The sequence below is a fragment of the Balaenoptera ricei genome, chromosome 9 (assembly GCF_028023285.1).
Source record: "Balaenoptera ricei isolate mBalRic1 chromosome 9, mBalRic1.hap2, whole genome shotgun sequence".
NCBI lineage: Eukaryota > Metazoa > Chordata > Mammalia > Artiodactyla > Balaenopteridae > Balaenoptera > Balaenoptera ricei.
This window is the reverse complement of record NC_082647.1, coordinates 104,097,977-104,112,822: the sequence shown is the minus strand read 5'-3', so window position 1 is coordinate 104,112,822 and position 14,846 is coordinate 104,097,977.

Below are 14,846 nucleotides of genomic sequence, written 5' to 3'. Positions count from 1 at the left end.
AAGCTGAAATACCGAGTGTTATGAAAGAGAAAATGTCACAGTAATAACATAGCAAAACAGGAGTGTCTACGCAGGAAGTGGGTTCCCCCAGCATGGTCTGCCCACAGGACTAACATGCAACCTTCTACACACGTATCGTATGAAGAGATTCTTCTGAGCCAAACTAGAGGCTAAACTCTAGCAAATCTCTAATTTTCCCTTGATGACAGGATTTGCAACAGTCCAGGCTGAGGTTTGACCCGGTGTTTTCCATTAAACACTATTTCCGAAAGATATTCTTTTAAGAAAAAGAGCCTCATGCCAGGTGCTTCTGGAATGCCACTCTAGTCCCCTCTGGGATCACCTCACTGGACCCCTCCCAGAGGCATAGTTCACCGACAGTACCTGCACCAGCCTGCCAAAAGCACTGAGAAGTCCCGCAGCACAGAAATCTGTTTCCTTTTGTTCACACCGCCTTTTATCGACCTTGGAAATCCGCCCCACCCCCCGCCCCATCTTTTCACAATGAATAAGCTTTATTTTTATCCTAAAGCAGTTTTATGGGAAGCGCTTTGGAAAATGCTGTCCTAACAGTGGGTCACTTGGTCTAAGAGAGAGGACCGTCTTTTACTAAAGCACAGACCACTGTCCGAATTGTCCAATTTATTTAAAAGCAAATGTTATAGACATAAATCAGGAAGATGATCCTTCTGTGTGGGTGGTAAATCTATCCTGCAGGCAGGTACATATGCAGACAGAAAAGTTAGGCCTTTTGTAACAGCAATTCAGGAACCAGAAATGTGGGGAAAAGACATGATAAATGAACTCCACCAAAGCGACCCTAAACTCCTGCTTTCCAGAAGAAAAGCCACTTGGCCATTTGTGATTAATTTACTAGCAGTGATAGAGCCATCTGTGCTTTAGGAACACAAAACAAACAAACAAAACAAAGAAAACAAAACAACAACAAAAAACCCACAAACAGAAATGAAAACCCCCAGAAACTTGTGTTTTTAATAAAGAGATATTTAATCTTTAGCACAGATTCAACCATTGAACACGTGTGCCGAGAAAGAATAAAGCATAAAATGATGACTTCACCCCACATCCCAAGAGTCCCTGTGCTACTGCGTTATGCCAACCTGAGCAGCACAATTTCAACTGCAGAGACTAACATCTTCTTACGTTACCTCTCAAAGTGCGATGGTTATTATTCTGACTTATAGCAAGGGGGGAAGAAGGCCTACTTATTGCACATTCTTTTTAGGAGTAGCACAAATAAGATACTTAAGTGAGCATGATGTGAAAGAAGTCACATACAAGGGTAAGCTGGGGTGAAGTGAGAGAGTGGCATGGACATATAGACACTACCAAATGTAAAATAGATAGCTAGTGGGAAGCAGCCGCATAGCACAGGGAGATCAGCTCGGTGCTTTGTGACCACCTAGAGGGGTGGGATAGGGAGGGTGGGAGGGAGGGAGATGCAAGAGGGAAGAGATATGGGGCTATATGTATATGTATAGCTGATTCACTTTTTTATAAAGCAGAAACTAACACACCATTGTAAAGCAATTATACTCCAATAAAGATGTTAAAAAAAAAGTCACATACAAATCCACTGAAATAATTTCCAAATGTGTACATCTCTCTTATTTAGTTTATAATGACCAGAGTCATTTTTTAAAAAAAAGTATCGGTCAGTCCAAACTGACAGCTGTATTTGAGCTGGGTCTTTGAGCAGGGGTAAGATCTAATCTGGTGATAAAAAATGCAGAAAACATTCCGCTAGAAAAAAGTCATAAGTAAAATCTAAGATCTGATGATTAGTATAGTATGGACGTGTGGAATAGACTAACGAGATGAGTATCGTTTTATTTTATTTTATTATTCTATTTTATTTTATTTTATTTTATTTTATTTTTTAGTATTCATTCTAGAGAGCAGTGGGAAGTAGTACTGAGTGGATGAGTGGAATTCAACTATGAAAAGTCCCTGAACCAGATACCGCAGGTCAAAGGGAGGAAATGGCAGTTCCTCAGCAAAGTAGTAGTATCACTGAAGCTCTGCCTAAAAGAAGATCAACCTGAAATTGATCTGCCTCTTGAGAGGGAGGGGGGAAGTCACATTAGGAAGGAGATGAGCAGAAATTCTCCTTCGGTGATTCATACATGAAGTAATTAAATCCTGCACAATAGTGGCAGCGATGAGAATGGAAAAGATGGAAAGTGAAATTCTGGAACAATCTCAACGACATTTAGAGGGTGATACTTCTTGTGTCTGATGCTTAACTCCAACATGTTAACTTGGTCACGGGTCAAGTTTTAAGGGCTGGGAGAATTACAATGTCATTATAAGGAGGTCATAAATTGGGCTTTAGACGTATTAAACTTGAAACGATAAGAGGATTTCTCAGATGAAATGCCTTGAAATCTCAGTGGGATCAGGCTTAGGTCAGCAAAATCCTGGGCTGGATTTGGCCGCCACCAAAACAGAGGTGAGTGTGGACTTCCATTAAGGGTAATGGTTCTGAAAGTACAGCCGTGGGAATTGAGGATACTGACCAATATTTTTAGCTCCCTGGAAGAAATATCTCTTAGCTGCGGTGTGGATAAGCTGGATTACAAAACTGTGATCTGCTCAGGGGGTAACTTTGAAGAAAACAGGGGGGACAGAGGGAGCTTCCACCTGTACCATACCACCCAATGTCAGAGATGAAGCAAGAGTTCCGCCAGAAAATGTACCTGGCTCCTCCAGCACTGGAGGAATTGCTTCCTCAGGTCATCTGTTTTTACTGGCTCTCTTCCCTGAGTGCTCTCTCTTTACATCTTTTGGGAGATGAGGTCACCTCCCTCCCTACATTTCACGCCAGCTGATGGACCATCATCAGGCATGTAAGATCTAACTTGGTGAAAGATCTAACTTTCTTGAAGAAAGCGTTCCAAGCAGGTAAAAACATCATAAATATAATCTAAGAGTTGAGGTTGGGTATAGAATGGACATGAGGAAGATATACTGAGCTGAGTATCCATTTTGGAGAGCAGTGGGAAGTGACATTGGGTGGATGAGTGGAATTTAGCCATGGAGGGTGGCTGAACCTGATATCACAGGTCAAAGGGAGGAAACAGCAGTTCCTCCACAAAGAAGCATAACCAAGCAGGACCCTATGTGGCCGTCCCAGGTCAGACCTCCACCCCACCCCACCCAGTGTCCTCTGCCTGCCTCTCGTTTGTAGAAAAGCTTTAGTCTCCCAGGCATCCCCTGAGTCTCAAAAGGCTGGCTCAAGAGCTATTGATAAGGAAATGTGAAGAAGTAGAAACACAGAACCCTTGCTGGGCGGGGAAACTGGTAACAATTTAGACTATAAACCAGCCACACAGCAGAGTCACTGAACTCCCAGTTCGGTGAAAAATATAGATAAAGGTCTGACACACATTCCCAAGTTGTTTTTATAGGAGGCAGACGCCCACCAGATGAAAACTGCTGACCTCAAGCATGTAGACCCCACAACGGTTGAAACCAGAAGATGCTTGAAACTTCGCCTTGATGCCAACCAGTCTGAGAATTGTGCACGAGCTGATCATGCACCCTCAGCCTCTCCCTCATACTGCCTTTAAAACCTCCTAACCAGCAGCTTGGAGATGGTCTTAGGACATTAGTCCACCATCTTCCCAGGTTGCCGGCCTCCTAAATAAAGCAAATTTTCCCACCAACAGTTGTCTCTCAAGTATTGGCCTTTTGAGCAGTAAGCAGGTGAACTTGGGTTCAGTACTGGCCTCGTCTGGTTATAGGAATAGCATCACCAAGGCTCTGCCCTGGGATGGGAATTGGCCTCCCTTGGGAAGGGAGAGGAAAAGCCCTGCAAGTACATCCCTGGAATTGTTATCTGGGGACAGACCCAATGCCAGTGATCAAAGAAGCACATACAGCAACGCTGGGAAGCTACTTATTCAAAGTAAGCCCCACTAGATAAGCTCCAGTAGAGAAACGCCAAGGAGGCACTAATATCTGGCTGGAGCTATGTATCTCAGTCAGTCCCTTAGTTAACATTGGGACTCCTCTGGCAGAACTCACATAGAAGTGAGGAGAACAGACAGGAACATGGGCTGCTAGTCATCTGGTAAACATCAGCCTGGATGGTTCTACTGTCCAAAGGTGAATAAACTGAAACAAAAATGTGTAACAGGTAGATAAGGGGAATACGACTCTAAAGATTCAGGGAAAAGCATACTTTGAGCTACAGCAAATAATAGGAAAGTCTAAAGTGTATTTTGCATTCTGAATAAATGTCATAAATTCATGAAAGGCCTTGTGAGACCAGATGAAAGATGAGGTGAAAAAGAACTTAAGAAACTTAATTTCAGAGGAAACTTAAATTCGGAGATAAGAAGAAACTGAATGAAATGCAAGTTGAAATAACAACAAAAATATAGCAAGAAAAACTAAAAGTCAACAATAGAAATAAAGTCTGCTTTGGAGTGAAAATTCAAATTAGAGAAGTAAAAAAGAAATAAAAAGCTCTCTAAGAATACAACAGAAAGGGTCAAAAGAAAAAGCAATGCATGAAAAGATGATAATTGTAGACAGTTTACCATTAGGAAAGAGGTATTTGTTTATCAGAGAAGGATTTTGTTCAAAGACATTGACCAAAACAAGCCACTAATTGTGGCTTAGCCAAGAAACAAGTTTATTTTCCCTCCTGTAGCAAGAAGTCCAGAAATGACAGATCTGGGCTGGTAGGGCAGCTACCTTACCAGGGACCCAGACTATTTTTAGCCCTTGCTACACCATCTTTAGTGTGTGGCTCTCTTCCCCAGCTTACAAGATGGCTGCTGGCACTCCAGCCACCATAACCACATTCCAGATTGAATATGAAGGAAAAGGAAGAGCAAATGCAGCATACCAGATGAGTCAGCTTCCCTTAAAGAGCTTCCCCAGAAGCCCCCACCCAATGACTTACAAATATATCTCACTGGACTCAAGTATGTCACATGACTACTTTTACCTGCATGGAAGACTGGGAAATAGAGCTTTTAAACTGAGACCATTCCAAAATTAAAACAGAGTTCTATGAGTAAAGAAAAAGGAGAGAGGGGATATTGGTTGACAAAGAGCAGCCTATAACAAAATTCCTGAGATGAATGACAAAGGGAGCAGAGCCAAGTCACGAAGATATACAGATGAAGATTGTCCTATGCTGATTTCTTCCAATGCAAATCAGAAGATTTCAACATGTTTCCAGTAAAGTCCAATAAAAACAATAGCAAGAAAGACATATATTCCTAGATACCTTGACAAAATGCTCTAATTCCATTTTTTAAATCCTAAAAGTATCCAAGCAATAAAATTTTAAAAAAAAGATTATCTAGAAAGAATATAAATGTAGGCTATCCTCAAACTTATCCATGATCTCCAAAAGTAGAGAATCACAAAATAATATCTCAAGAGTCTTGGGGCAAAAGTTATTACACAAAAATGATAGTCACAGTCCAAAAACTATTTATAGAAGTAAGAGAAATATATCCCCCAGAAATCAAAAGACTCAGAAAATAGCCACTTCAAAACTTGCTTAAACATATGTTTTCCTTCCAAATCTATGAATAGGAAACTCATTCTGTTCATGTTTAAGAATAAATTTTTTCTGGATAGACCTAGAAGTTATCACACTAAGTGAAGTAAGTCAGACAGAGAAAGACAAATATGATATCACTTATATGTGGAATCTAAAATATGATACAAATGAACTTATTTACAAAACAGAAACAGACCCACAGACATAGAAAACAGACATATGGTGACCAAAGGGGAAAGAGGGTGGGGAAGGGATAAATTAGGAGCTTGGGATTAGCAGATACAAACTACTATATATAAAATAGATAAACGACAATGTCCTACTGTACAGCAGAGGGAACCATATTCAATCTCCTGTAATAAACCATAATGGAAAAGAATATGAAAAAGAATATATGTATAAGAATAAATTTATTCTTAAAATTTAAGAGTGAGAAACATGGATTTGGGTAAACTGGAACATAGTAAAGAGGTCTTGCAACCAATTATATTTTCCAAAGATGGACACAGCCGTACCTTCCATCCTACATGTGACGATGTGTGGCTCCACGTTGAGAAGAATTCTTAGAACAAATCTGTGCTCGGCAGGAAAGGATGACTGGCTTAGAATTACTAACACAACAAGTTGGAAATAAACAAATTAGCTTTTTATCCAAGACAGCATAAAGAGAAAAAAGTAGGACCTTATGGGGCCTTCCCAGAACAGACCTCATCTCCAGTGTCCTCCACCTGCCACTTCTCTGTAGAAAAACTTTAGCCTCCTAGGCCTTCCCCAAGTTCCAAAGAGTAAATTTAATCAGAGAAGTGAGAAAATGCAAAAAGAAAGGAAAACAGTCAAGCAAGACAAAATAATAATACTTTAGCCATTATACAAAGTCAAGGACCTTTAGTTCCTCCTCAAGAGCTATAGATAATATTCTGAGCCATGTCCTTTGAGCTGTTTTGCAGATACTGAAATCCCCACCAGGTGGGAGAAGTTAACTGTATGCTGCCCACAAGCACATAGACCCCAGACCGGTTGGAACCAGAAGGCTGATCATGTTGACTCCTGATTATCTCACCACCAACCAATCAGAAGAATGTCCACAAGCTGATCACACACTTTACAACCCCCCTCAATGCTGTCTTTAAAAACCTCTTCCTGAAAGCCTTGGGGAGTCCAAGCCTTTTAAGCACTAGCTACCTGGACTCCTTGCTTGGTGCTCTGCAGTAAACACTGAACTTTCCTTCACCATAACCCAGTGTCAGTAGATTGGCTTTACTGCACATGGGCAAGCGGACCCAAGCTTGGTTCAGTAACATAAATAGTGCAATAACCATGAGATGAATGAATTAACTTATCAGATTGACCCTGAAAAGGCCTAAAGCCCAAGGAGAGTTTACAGATAAAGGTTTTCTAAATTCCAGGTAATAATAATCCTGACATCATATTCATCTTTCAAGAGAATTAAAACAACAGTTTCCTGATTCATTTTGATAAATGGCAAATACATAGTATAATAAATATGCAAAAAATAATCTCATTCATTCATTTATATTTAGTTATATATAATACAATAAACATATTTATTACATGTATGCATATATAAAGCTAAGCATACTGAATTAGCACAGAATTCAAAAAACATAAACAATGTTCAAATTGAGTGTATTTGAAGACAATAAAGATAGTTTAATTACTAGGAAACCTATTAATGTAATTGATCTTTTCATTAGGTTAAAGGAGAAAACACCTTGGTTAATTCAGTAAATTCCCCCTTGAATGCAATGTTTACAACATGATTCTAAACTAGGAATAGAGTAACACTAACTTTTTAAAAACTGAAATAAACAGCCTGTACTATTTAATAGTGGAAAACTAAATCCAATTTAATTAAGGACAAAGGCAAAATAAGATCTCTTTTTACCACTATTACTTAATATTGCTATGGTTTTAGCCAATGGTATAAACACCTCCTACCCCCAACCAAAGAGACAGAAAAGAAAGAAGGGATGGAGGGAAGGAAGGGTAGAAAATTACAAAGACATGCAAGCATTCAATTTCTTGTGTTTGAAATAACATAAAAGCTCCCACTGGCCAAAATTGGGTTAATTTGAGGATCAAAAAGAATCACAACTGTAATTGATTATATCACACTGAGTAAATAAAAATCTAGTAGGACACAGTGATTTCCCTCCTCCCAAAAGAAGAGAGCAGAAAAACAGGGAAAGCTCTTTTTCACAGAAGAATGGCAGCTAATGAACGTGGAAGGAATTAGATCATTGGAAAGTCATGGATTTGCCGTCCCCAGTGGATAACGGATTCTGAGAAGGAAACAGTGGAGGATAAAACAATTAAGTGACAGGTTATAGGGAAATAGGAATTTGTCCCTATTATTAATTGTGAAGACCAACTGTACCTTTTGATGGAGACATCTGAAGATCACCAGCTTAACCAGCAAGTCATCATAAATAAAATTAAAAGACATATTACAACCGCATCAAATATGATAGAGTTAATATCTATAATAATAAAGACTTCATACAAATTGGAAGAAGAAGCACCAAGACCTTGCCTGGGGAGGAGGTGTTGGTAAAATACAGGTATAGAGGATTTACAGAAACAGTCTCACTGTCCCTTTGTCCCTTCGCTGGAAGTGGATAGGATGGCACCTGCCTGAGTGTCAGAACCCCAGCATCAGAGACTTCATTAATCTGGGGTAGTTTTCCCATGAGGTACACGGAGGGACCCCGGACCCCAGGCCACTTTCCTTTTGCCTGCTATTCCTAGCCTGCAGCTTCCTCTCCTCGGCTGGAAGAAGTGGAAGGGCAAAGGGCAAAAGACTTGTGCCAACCGAGCCTGTTATTTTTTGTCCAGAAAAATCATCTTTCCCAGAAGTCACTCTCAGAGGAGTCACCTGGTCACAACTACCTACAGAGAGCCAGCCTCCAGCACCCCTCTTTCCTTGACAAAACAGCAAAAATAAAATGGATAAATCATAGTACTTGGTACTGAGTATTTGGAGATCGGCACCTCACAGACCGTTGGTATATGGCACATGTTGTTACAACTTTTCTGAAAAGCACCTCTTCAGTGTGTTTAAGGAAACCTCAATGTACCGCTAAATTCATCAGTTCTGCTTTGGGGAATCATTTCTATGGAAATAATGTGAAATGCAATGAATGGTTTATGTACATTGATATTCATTAATGCAATATTTCTAATATGCAATCCCCTGACAAAAACAAAACAAAAGGATAAATTTAACTTCAGTGTCCAGTAATAGTTGAGTGGTTGAAAATACAGGATCGGTTGTCAGAGAGCTGTGTGAGTTGGCCACAGAAACACTTCAGGTCTCATTCGTAAAATGGAGTTAATAATACTTCCCACATGAGCACTCAGAAGGATTAAATAAAATTTTATATGTAAAACATACCTCAAATACCACAATAAGAATCAATGCATAATATAGGGAATTCCCTGGTGGTCCAGTGGTTAGGACTCCACGCTTTCACTGCTGAGGGCTGGGGTTCAGTCCCTGGTCAGGGAACTAAGATCCCACAAACTGGTGGTGCAGCCCAAAAAAAAATTGTTGCATAATAGATATATACATGGAGTATTATATAGATTATTATATAGCCGATTAAAACAGCATAGATATAGAATATTAAAAATTGTATCACAAGAAAATTCATCTGCTGTTAAATGAGCACAAAATTGTGTTTATAGTGTGGTTTCAATTTTATAATGTATATATGCATTAAAATACATTGAGAAGCCAATGGTTGTTATATCTGGTCATTGCAGGTGGTTGTTATTTTATCCTTTGTACATGTTCTTGTTTTCAGATTATCTATCTGGTATAATCATTTTCATATAGATCAGGGATCAGTAAACCTTTTCTTAAAGGGCCAGTTAGTAAATATTTTAGGCTTTTTAGGCCTTATGATCTCTGTCTTCACTACTCAGCTCTGCTATAGAGAAAGCAGTCATAGATAACATATAAATGATGGTGTGACTGTGCTCTGATAAAACTGTACAAAAACAGGTGGCAAGCTAGCCCTAGTTTGTAGACCCTTGCTCTAGATAATGATAAATACATGCTGTATTAAAAAAAAATTTTTTTAAGGTGGTGTAGCAAAAATCAAGAAAAGAGGAATTTTCCTAGTGGTGGGTGGGGATGTAGAAGGTGAAGAAGGCTTGCACAATGTTTCATGGACAAGAGAGAACAGAGCAATTATGGGGGAAAATAGGAAGTAATCCCTTGGTAGAAGGAATCAAGCTGGTGGGGTTTTCTATGAAAAGGAAAGAACGAGAGCAAACTATATACACATAATTTTATCTCACTGGATTTGCCCTGAAAGCTTTTGGCCCATTTCCCATGGCATACTGAGGCAGCAGGAGACTCTCAGGATGACTGCAAAGCCAGTTAGAGAACAACCTTGGAGTTTATCACCAAGTCAGTCATGGAAAGTGCTGGTATCCTAGGCCTCCATCCAGCATCCCAAAAAAGGGCCCAGTGACCTCTACTCAGTGGCACCCTGGCACACTAATGCCTCATTTCTCTTAAATAATTCTGAGTAACAGAAAATACTTATTATTGAGCCAAAATCCTCTGCCCACTAGTTTTTTTCCTGACTTGGAGCAAGTACCTCTGCCACCTTTCAGATTTTAAATATTTGAAGCCATGATCATGGTCCTTTCTTTCCATCCTAGAAATCCTCAAAACACAGGTTTCCTAGAGCAGAAGTTGCAAGTTGGAGATATACAGTTATGCCTGGCTGGGCCCACTGAGTATTGTAAAATCATTAAATTCACTTAGTAAAAAAAAATCCTGAAATCATAAAATTTCTCTTAAATATCGAGTCTTTTGGTTTTCTTAGAAAAATCAGAAGAATTACTAACATTGGATCACCATCCACATGCCAACAATTGGCTTGAAGCTGACTAACGACAAGCATGAGCTCCCGGTTCAGTCCCCCTACCCGCCCCCCCCCAACCCTGAAACCCACATCTGCCTGGACCCCAAGGATATCTGAGTTTCCTGCCCTGATCTAGATGAGCTAGCAAAGGACGCTGCAGAGCACTGAGCCAGGAGCCCAGAGACAGCTTCCCATCCCAGGTTTAACAAATGCAAGTTCTGTGACCCTGGAGCTGGCTGTTTCATCACGTGAAATATTAGGGGGTTAAGTGGGATATAGCTTAGGTTCCTTGCCCAGCCAGCATTCCATGAATCTATAAATGGCTTAGCTAATTTTCAAATCTCACTGAGCTCATTGCCTGAAAAATGCCTGAAGTCATGAGTTCCACCTGCTAATAGCACTTTGAAAAAAAATAGATTTGAAAAATAAAATATCTGGATCTCTCAAAAGCAATTTGCAAATTCATACCAAGATATGCTAAATGTAAAAACAAAGTCATTCACTCTTTTGCCTCTAAAATGAAATTTCAAAGGCAAGAGTTCTAAAAATTAAGAAAACAATCCTGTCCCAAAGCTTAATGTTTCTGTAAAAGTAGCGCATCAATTACACTATTCAGTCGAGACAAATGAACCCCGGAAAAGGGGAGAGGTCAGGACCGCAGAACTATGGGTGAGCTTGACACTTCTCCCACCCAATTCCTACCCTCCCCAATCACTCCCACTCCCATACAATGTAGGTTTAGATTTGTTTTGTTTCTCTTGCCGTAAACCCTGAACTTTCTCTATCCAGCTGAAATCCTTCATTCAATGCTTTCTCCAAGAAACTAAAAAGTATGCCAGGTTAGCGTGATCTACACCATTAAAGCAAGAGCAAGACGCAGACCTCTAGAGAGAAGCGTCTGGCCTTTGGTCATCTTGCTTCCTCTCCCCTGCCCACCAGCATCCCACCCCACCTGAAGAGCTTCAATATCACTATGTCACAGCATAAGGTAGGCAAGCAGGCTGGGGCCTGGCATTCAGTGGTGTCTGTGAATATCAGACACCACTTGTGCACCAAGCCAGGCCATTCACTTCACCTGGTCCTGGGAGCCTGTGGGTCCTGAGCAGGTGGTGAGTCTGATAAGAAAAAAAAAAAAGTGCTTCTTGTTCCAGAAGATTCTCTGGATCAGTGGGAAAAGGAAAATTTGTGGCAAAGCTTCAAGTCAGGAGGGGAGCATGTTCCTACAAAAGTGAGCTCTCAGGTTACAGACTCAGTGTCTCGGCCCTAAGGTGCCGGAGATCAAGGACAGGAGCATTCAGCTTTGGTAAAATTAAGCTTAATCAAAGAATATCACAGTGAGTGAGTTCTAAGTCCCTGACAAGGGTGATGTCTGTTTAATGACCAGGAAGCAATACTGTACATTTGAGGACCTCACTCCAAGAATGTGACTGTGTATCTATTCACCATGGTAATCTAGTTCCCAGTCCACTGTCTGGTATATAATAGATGCTCCATTAACAGTGTGAAAAATAAAATAATCACTCTTAAAGGACACAACTTTTTCAGTTTGCCTTCTACAACTGGATGATTCTCCACGGCAGGGATTTAATTCTGCTTTGTCTTTTGCACATTTTCACCTTAAACTGTAAGCAGATTTGTCTGGATGGAAAAATCTCACACACAACAAAAACACTCTTATAATACTCATATAATAGTATGTATATATTATACTATACGCACAACATCAATACTCATATAACAGAAGCTTAAGAAATGTCTTCTGAGTGAAGGAGTAATTGAAAATTACTGGAAAACAGTTAACAAGGATTTAAAATATATATATACATATATTTCTGTCATATATATTTGTATATATTCTCATATATAAATGTGTGTATACATACATATAATGAATTTTTATTTTTGTTTGTGATCCAACAGTCACTTGGTCAAATTTCTCATTAGAAGCCTGAAGCCTCCTCTTTTTAAATTTTTTTAATTTTTAATTTTTTTTAATTGGAGTATGGTTCCTTTACAACGTTGTGTTAGTTTCTGCTGTACAGCAAAGTGAATCAGCCACACATATACATACATCCCCTCTTCCTTGGATTTGCTTCCCATTTAGGTCACCACCAAGCATTCAGTAGAGTTCCCTGTGCTATACAGTCTGTTCTCTTAGTTCCTTATTTTATACATAGTAGTGTATATGTGTCAATCCCAATCTCCCAATTCATCCCACCACCCCCCCTTGGTATCCACACGTCTGTTCTCTACATCTGTGTCTCTATTTCTGTTTTGCAAATAAGTTCATCTATACCATTTTTCTAGCTTCCACATATATGCGTTAATATACAATATTTGTTTTTCTCTTTCTGACTTACTTCACTCTGTGTGACAGTATGCATATGGTGATATTTTTCCTCTATCCTGGGAGAAGGATGAAAATAACAATTTGTGACTTTCAACTCTTTTTCTCAGGGATGTCACATCATGATTTGAATGTATGTTTCTAAGAAAGATAAATTTTACTTGCTTGCAACAAAAGGATGGTGAATGTTCGCAAAATTCCTGTGGGAGATATCTCATCAGAAACTGTGCCAGGTTGCCATTGGAAGTTTCGTAAAGATGGGGAGTAGCATTGCCAATAAGGCCCCCATTGAAATTGTGAGTGGATAACCTCACTGTCAATTATTTCTACCACTGCAGAGATTCTGAGACACACTGACCACTTCATCGTTCCAAGTAGACACCAGGTTTAAGCAAGAATCCCAAGCACAGCCCACCAAAGTCAAGGGTCCACATCTGCTCAGGTATCTGCATTTGCAAAATGAATGGACCACACAAGCAGAAAGAGAACCAGTGTGGGAACAAATACATGCTGTCTCCTGTTGCAGAGTCTCTGAGTCCTTTGAAATTCTGCTGTTTCTACTTTGTTGCTTCTTTCAAATGATCTAAAAAGTTAGGCTTCTTCTGAAGAAGGAAGTCCCTCAGGCAGTATTGGTAAGGAAGCAACACTGGTGAGCATCACCAGTGTTAGAAAAGGATAACAGGGCTTCCCTGGTGGCGCAGTGGTTGGGGGTCTACCTGCCGGTGCGGGGGACGCGGGTTCGAGCCCTGGTCTGGGAAGATCCCACGTGCCGAGGAGCGGCTCGGCCCGTGAGCCACAATTACTGAGCCTGCGCGTCTGGAGCCTGTGCTCGGCAACGAGAGGCCGAGATAGTGAGAGGCCCGCCCACTGCGATGAAGAGTGGCCCCCGCACCGCGATGAAGAGTGGCCCCCACTTGCCGCAACTAGAGAAAGCCCTCGCACAGAAACGAAGACCCAACAAAGCCATACATACATACATACATAAAAAGAATGTAAGCAGACAAGAATAGCATTTAAAAAAAAAAAAGTTAAAGAAAAGAAAAGGATAACAGGTGTTCTTACTTCAGCTCTGACACCATTCATGGAAGAAAACAAGTTCCCTGTCCAACTGTGTGATCTCGGGAAAGCCTCTCCAGCCCGCAGGTTTGCTCATTCATATAACAAGGATATTGGAAATTGAAGATACCATCCAGCTGTAAACTGCATTCTGTCTTTAAGTAGTTATTGTGTTCTGTTACCGAGCACTGTTCTTGGCACTTAGGAGAATCAATGAACAAAGCAGATAGAAATTCCTGTCCTGTAGAGTTCACCTCTTCCTCGTTCTACTTACCATTATGATACGCATTCCATGGATGCACACGACGTATAATGCTGCTCCAGAAGTAATAAAATACAGACCTTCTCAACTCATTCATTTAACATTCAGAGAAGTACCTGCAGTGGCTTATACTGGGACAAGTGTCTTCAGCATACTAAGATAAATGTGACACAGTCTTAACCTTGGGGAGTCATCATTTGGTAGGGAGACTGAAAGGCAGGAGAGTTAGTCACGAGCATACAATGATACCCATCACAGGGGAGCTCAGTGTGGGAGAGTCATACCTATTGGGAGACTGAGTGATGGCTTCTGTTACAAGGGGAGGTTTAGGCTAGATCTTAAAAATGGGTACATTTATAGAGTGGGGAATCTAAGAGTAGAAAAAGCATAAGGAAAAAAGTACATATTTATAGGAAAGCACAGAGCATGTTTAGAGAAATGGAAAAAAGATCCATTTGGCTGTCGCTGAAGTCAAATGGTACACTGGGCACAGGGGTGGCCACAACCCACATACCTATGAGGCCAGCCTGGGGAGCTGGTTCTTTATTGCATAGACTTTGGCAGCTCCCAGGGTTTTGAACACAGGAATGACAGGCTCACATTGAAGATGACAAAGTCAAGTGGCCCAGAGGAGGCAGAGACCAGAGGGCAGAGAGCAGTTTTATCAAGTCCTGGCAACAACAGTAACAACGTAGGAGGGGATATGGGGATATAAGTATATGTATAGCTGAT